This window comes from Simochromis diagramma, unplaced genomic scaffold, assembly GCF_900408965.1.
Source record: "Simochromis diagramma unplaced genomic scaffold, fSimDia1.1 OVJJ01000150.1, whole genome shotgun sequence".
In the NCBI taxonomy this organism is placed as follows: Eukaryota; Metazoa; Chordata; class Actinopteri; order Cichliformes; family Cichlidae; genus Simochromis; species Simochromis diagramma.
In genome coordinates, this window is record NW_024387083.1 from 3044602 (window position 1) to 3051659 (window position 7058).

General features: G+C 41.5%; 1 long non-coding RNA gene across 3 annotated transcripts; it reads right to left on the reverse strand.

Annotated features, from left to right (window-relative positions):
- Nucleotides 1–4594: 4594 nt before the first annotated feature.
- On the reverse strand, nt 4595–5420 carry LOC120742548. 3 transcript variants are annotated; one of them, XR_005697886.1, is made up of 3 exons: nt 5362–5420; nt 5179–5272; nt 4595–4839 (listed from the first exon to the last, which is right to left on the reverse strand). It is a non-coding gene; the product is annotated as an uncharacterized LOC120742548 (long non-coding RNA). The 3 variants fall into 3 exon arrangements; XR_005697885.1 differs by having other exon boundaries at nt 5179–5414; XR_005697887.1 differs by having other exon boundaries at nt 4595–4972; nt 5179–5414.
- Nucleotides 5421–7058: the final 1638 nt, after the last annotated feature.

Consider the following 7058-nt stretch of genomic DNA (forward strand, 5'->3'; position numbering starts at 1 on the left):
TAATGACTCTTCCTTCATCTGTTTAACATTAAAAACCTTCCCGTGGTTAGTACACATAATTGCTTTGCTTCCCCAGAGTGCTTTTATTGTGAAATATCTTCAGTTTTATCACCTACATCTTACCAAAAATGACACATCCCGAAAGGCACAGTGAAGTAGTAATGAATGAACTGGAGAGAAAATCATTTTCTGTCAAAAAAGAAGCTTGTGAATGCATTGCACTGATGGAATTAGTACTGTGGAAATAAGCAGCTCATTATACTAAAATGATCCTCCAGCCAAGACAGTCATTTTTTCCTGTTTACCGTGTACTTTTTTGGAGCTGTTTTTTATTTGTTAAATCCAGCCAGCAGTTGTTGAAGATTATCTCAGGATCAACAGACAAGCTTTTCTTTTTTTTTTTTTTTTTTTTTTTTGTGTGGGGGGGGGGGTTACATAAACATTTCACACTTTAATATAAGTGATCAGCAAAAGACACAAAAAACTGTGGCACATTTCTTCCACAATCTGTTTATTATGAAGCAATTGTATCCTCATTTTAAAACAAGAGCCTTGCCCTTCATAGTATTTACATATTTAGGAGAACTTACTATAATTTTTCATAGTTCTGCCTGTGTTTTGGGTGTCCATTTAGGGAAACTTAGGCACGAATCCCTGCTTTTTGCAGATGATGCGGTTTTGTTGGCTTCAATGGAGCGTGACCTTGCTCTTTGCAGCCAAGTATGAAACAGAGAGGATGAGTATCAGCTCTTTCAAATCTGTGGCCATCATGTTCTCTGAAAAATGGTAAGTTGTAGGGCTGGGTATCGTCACTGATTTATAGAATCGATTCGATTTGATCCACGATTCGATTCAATTTGATTGATTCGATTTGAACCGGGAAAATTTTGCCTCAGAAATATTATAATTCTAATCATTTATCAGTACATATCCATATTTTTATATCTATAAAAAGAAAACTGACACTTGTGAGACTTTTTTAGAGGTGTAAGCATCACAGCAGATGCCTTTGTGTCAAAGTAACAGTGCATAAAACACAGAAAAACATGAAGGAGATTTTCCTGGAATGTCTTTTTATAGCAGATAACCTTAAAATATTCTGCAGTAGAACAAAAACAGAAGAAAACCATGAATCAACATATAAGCATTACCTGATGCTGCTGAAGTGAAGCAGAGCAAAGTTACAGGGGTTGAATTAGAGACACAGCTAAGTGTTTTGCAATTTCGCATAATAAAAAAAAAAAAAAAAAAATGACTCTGCCGGGTCATTATGAAGAAAATTTCAACAGGATCTCAACAGTGGAAACAGGATCAAACAATCAAATGTGTCTGTGCAAACGAGCTGAAAGCACACGAAAGGATCCCAGACCGGCCCAGTCTCTCAAAGCGATCAACACGAAAGCTTGTGAAGTTTCATTTGAGGTCACGCAGGTTACATTTTCTTTGAAACTACTGACTATGTGTCAAATTCAGAACTATTGCTGCAATATGACCCAAATAATACTTTTTATTCTGTATTCAATGAGATTACAGTCGTATCGCTGGGAGATCTGGCTGTTATAATAAGGGAAAAGTTAATGGAGTTATCAGTCACCGCTGTACTTGAAAGGAGAGATGGCCCAGCCAGATTTATTGTAATAAAATGCGTGGACAGCAACATGAGCCCACAGTTTTATGTCTCTATTGTTTTATAGTTTGGAAAATGATTTGCCAAAGATGAGTGCTTCCAGTTTTCTGCAGACTGCACGACCTGACTATGGAAGTCTGTTTCTGCAACCCAAATATCAAGTCGATAATAGTTTTGTGTTATTTTCTCACAAGTTGGAGTCAATAAGTGGAGATAATAACCTGTTAAGTTTTGAATCATGATGAGGATCTCTGTCAGTGCCTGCATAAAAATCTCAACTGTAGCTCAACACAACCAAGTGCAGCACAATGAAAACACTGACCCCGGGTTTAACGAGGACCAGAAGGATCCAGAACAGAGTCAACGACTAACTAAATCTGACGGGTACTTCAATACAAAAACACACGCAGAGTTCATTTTTCATGTGCTGCAGCCTCACAAACAGCTGATATCATGGAGATATAAAGTCAGAGCAACTATACGTTACTCTTACTGCGCATTTTTAATTTCTTTTATTATCCCTTTATCATCCAACCAGAGTCAGAGAGGAGTCAACCGCACCCACCACAGGGTGAGAGGCGGGGTACACCCAGGACAGGTCACCACTGAAGTACCATCAAATCAAATGACAACATCCCTACAATAACTCTGCAGTGCTGTTTGAAGGACTTTTACGTTGCTCCATTGCTGCACTTCAAACTTGTCCTCAGAGCAAACATCAAATTCTCTTTCAGACTCTGAGGCTCTGGAAGTCTCCTGCTTATTCGCAGAATAAGACGGCGGCACAGAAGCAAACCAAAGTGCTGCTGTGCATGTGGTCAGCACTGACATGGACTTCAGATGTAGAATATTTTCACTCCCTCACCTTCCCCAGACAGTCCTAATGTTACGCTCTTTAAACGCCATCAGACTTTGGCAGGACGGAGTCTGGAGGAGCCTCATGGAAGAGAGGAGCTCCGCCTCTTTGGCTACATCCACACGTACACGGGTGTTTTTGAAAACACAGAGTTTCCGTTTTTGTTTCTTTGTTTTTAATCCCGTCCACACGTGCAGTTTGGAAAAATATCTCCGTTGTGGGATTACAATATTACCGTATGCCATGTTATACCCCTAATTAAAGATTGTGAATTATTATGTAGTTTTAGTTTGCATTATTCTCCTGAATTAGAAGAAGGTGATAACTATTGCATTTATTAAACTGATTTGCATTAGAGTGCTGATTTATTGTGAATGAATGATATTGTTTTATGATGCATTATACTGCTGAGTTATAAGAAATACTGTTCACAGAAAGTCATCGCCTTATTTGTCTGATTAGAAGAGAACAGCCCAACTAAGCCTAACAGGGGACAGGTACTTCTGCCCAACCTGGCAGCCACAAAGTGAACTCATTTAGGTAAAGATAACCACATGCACCTAACCAGCCTGCACCAGCCTGACATTTCTTCCTCCTAAGTAAAAACGAATGGATGGATTGAACTTAGAGTCTCAGCTCAGTTTTCTATTTTGACCACCTACACCCCAAGATACTCTTTTAAAAAGTGTTGTTTTCAGATTCAATTCAATTTTATAAGATCCCTTTGAAGTTCATAAAGGGCCTGTTCATTTTCATTCAAATGTTTTATTACATAAATGTTACTGTTTTCTTTTGATTTATGCTCCCACTACACTGCACCTCTACAAACAACAATGCCACGGACTGTCAGTTGCTTTTACATGCTGTGAACATGAGTAGGTTTGATCAGAGTTTCAATTATCAAAGAAAAGACAAACTGAGCAAAAAGAAGGAAAAAAAGACCAACTTCTTCCCAACTGACAAGAAAAATACTCATCATGTTTTCATAATAAAGGATCAGGCTCCCCATTTATGACAGCTTGGACCAATAATGTATGTTACACTGATGCTACTGTAGAGACAGGGTCAACATCTCTATTTAAATATAATTAATATACAAAACACAATAAAAGTTATACATGAATTATTCATTATTTTTCACTATTGATAAAATTCATGTATACTAATCAAGGTTATACATGAGTAACGACATTATTAATAATGATTAATAATAATAATTCTAATGCCAACATGATGACTGTTCATAGCTCCTGCTTTGAAATACTGAACTTAAACATTGACCTGATGAAAGATCACAATTCACAGTGGCCCACTGTCAGAATAATTCTGAATATAAACTCATCGAGTTAATCTGAACCTTTCTCAAATGTGCTGTGAATAAATGCTGCTGCAAGCCACTGTGGGAAAGCTGTGTTATTATCATGAAAACATCTGTGACACATTCACAGAGGACGAGGACACAAAGGGACGACACGCAGAGGCTGTGTTAAAGTCAAAAATCCAAATCTTTAGTCCTAAACAGGCAGTGGTTACAAACAGGAAGACGAGCAGTCCATTAAACAGTCTACAGGGTCAAACATACAGAGAATTCAAACAGCTATTAAAAACAAATAACTGGACACTGAAAAACTTCAGTGATGTGTGAGGCACCAAAGGGAAGCAGCTGAGTATATTCAATGAATTCTCTTCAAATACAAAGACAGAAACTCCTACAGGCAGCATGCAAACTGAGCAGGATACACAAAGATCAGAGATTACAAAATAAATCAGAAAAGGATTTCAAACTTACTGAGAGCAAGGCCTCTGTTACAAATCTGTCTAATAGAAAAACATGCTGTACAGATACAATACGCTCAGTGTTCATGGTCATTTAAAAACTGGCTCTACCTGAACCACTTCAATATTTTATGAAGTCACTGAGTCGACCATTTCTACAGTTTGTTTCCTTCATTGCAGTTAGAGTGCGGCTGGTAAGGATGAAAACACACACAGAGCGTAAATTGTCTTTGTTAGTAACAAACGTCAGCAAAGAAAAGACAAAACACACAAACACTCTCATGATATTCATGAATCATTAGAAAGCATCCAAACATTCTGCTCGTGGACTTTTACAGTCTTATTTGCACTCGCTCATCTTCATAATCATCCTGATCAATACATGACAGGGGAGGCTTTGAGGTAGGCGGGGCTCTCTGCTGATGTCAGCATGAAAGGCAGGACCAGCGTCTGCCACATGTTGGTGAAACATCACAGTACACTGGCGTGGTTTCCTTTCCAGATGTTGGACGTTTGACACTTCAACGTTGAGGCCAACAAGAAGACACAGTTTTGGGTCGGGTTGCTGCAGGGTTTCTAACTGAGCAAAAGCAGAAGCACACAGACCAACAGGGATCAGATGCTGAGTGTTAGAGGAACATCTGTGCTGATCACTGAATGCTGCTGTGGTCTCTTGTTGAAGTTGGCTGGTGGGACAGTCTAATAGTGATATCCTGCCCATCGGAGGAACACGTTTTAAAAACACATGCAATACTTTGTTTGTATTACAGTCACAGTTTATGTTATTTTTGTCCTTTAAAAGTGTTGCTGTACTATAAAGTCCTATAATTTGAGGCTAAAATGGCTCAGAGAGTCTCTCTCTCAGAGGATCTCCTTTGAAAGTGGAGACGGCTTTATCCGCTGATCCACGTCACTTTACCTGGATGTTTTCTTTGAAGCTGGATGAAGACTCCTCTCCCTCACTCCTGCTGCAGCTGTGTGGTCCAGTTGGCCTCTGAGGTCACAGTCAACATCTGTAGCAGAAGAGGGGAAATAAAAGTCCAGGTTACCAAAACTGGGAGCTTTTCCAAAATAGAGCGTAACTGGACTTTTTCAGCCTTACAGGCAGATAGTCGTCTGAAGCTGCAGCTTTTTCTTTTTAGCTTTTTCCAATCTCTGCTCTCGGCTTTCTTTGAGAACATGTCTGCTTTCTTGGCATGGGTCTGTCTGCTGTTGGTGAAGAGACTAAATCCACATACTCGCTACTAAGATCTCCTCAAGTAGTCTCAACCAGATTACAGTTTAAGAGTAAATGTCTCCTGAGAGTTTCACCTTGGGGAGATGCTGTCTTGCTAACATGCAATCATGAGCATTAATCTATGAGGTGAAAAAGTAATTTTAAAAGCTCCAGCCACAAGTTTTATTTCATCTGTGTTTTGGTCAGAGTCCCATCAGACCTCCAGAATGGTGTCAGAGTGTTTTCTATCCACGTGATGAGCACAGGCCTCAGGTCCAGACCTCCACGGGCACCATAGCCTCTTTGGAGCTAATAGGTGCAAGAAGGTTTTGTTGGGATAGGAACTGAAGAGGAAACTGACGAGGAAGGCAAGGATCTTCTTCAGCTCCTCCGAGCCGGGACCTCTTTGTGTAGGCCAGCATTGGCCAGGTAGCCCTCCAGCATCGCTGGATGGCCGACAGTGGAAAACCTAGAGGAGTAGGAGAGAAACAGCAGCTTGGAGCATGTCTTTATACTGTTTAGTCTTTAGAGCCACAGACTTTCTTTTAATGTCATTGTTCAGGATCTATGACTGATTATGTATTTATTGTATTCCTCCATGACTGTGTGACAGCAAGTGGAAAAAAACCAGCTTCACCTTTGTTGATATGCTTGTAATTTTAAATCAGTTATGGTTCCTTTGATCGCTCATCCGTTACTTGGATAACTGTGGCAATTCTAGAGCTAATACATGCAAACGAGCCCTGCCCCTCCGGGTATGCGTGCATTTATCAGACCCAAAACCCATGCGGGGCGTCCTCTCGGGGGCGCCCCGGCCGCTTTGGTGACTCTAGATAACCTCGAGCCGATCGCTGGCCCTCCGTGGCGGCGACGTCTCATTCGAATGTCTGCCCTATCAACTTTCGATGGTACTTTATGTGCCTACCATGGTGACCACGGGTAACGGGGAATCAGGGTTCGATTCCGGAGAGGGAGCCTGAGAAACGGCTACCACATCCAAGGAAGGCAGCAGGCGCGCAAATTACCCACTCCCGACTCGGGGAGGTAGTGACGAAAAATAACAATACAGGACTCTTTCGAGGCCCTGTAATTGGAATGAGTACACTTTAAATCCTTTAACGAGGATCCATTGGAGGGCAAGTCTGGTGCCAGCAGCCGCGGTAATTCCAGCTCCAATAGCGTATCTTAAAGTTGCTGCAGTTAAAAAGCTCGTAGTTGGATCTCGGGATCGAGCTGACGGTCCGCCGCGAGGCGAGCTACCGGCGGTGGGACATGCGGCTTGGCTTGCGGATATTTTGGTGTTGAACTCGATGCTCCATTGCCTGTGACTGTTGGTAGGTGGGGAGGTCTCGGTCTAGGGATGAACTAAGGCTCACCCAACAACAGGGAATCAATGTGAAGAAACCCAGAGTTGTGGTAATGGTGTGCCTGACTGTTTGAATGGATGGACGAGTTCATCCTACCCCCTTTTTTCCCCTGCCCTCTATTGTTGTTCTCGTTCGTCCTACGAAGGTGAGGTACTGGGGTGCTAGACCCGCCTCTCCACCATGCTGACGCCTCAGGCCATACGGCTAAGTTTGTCC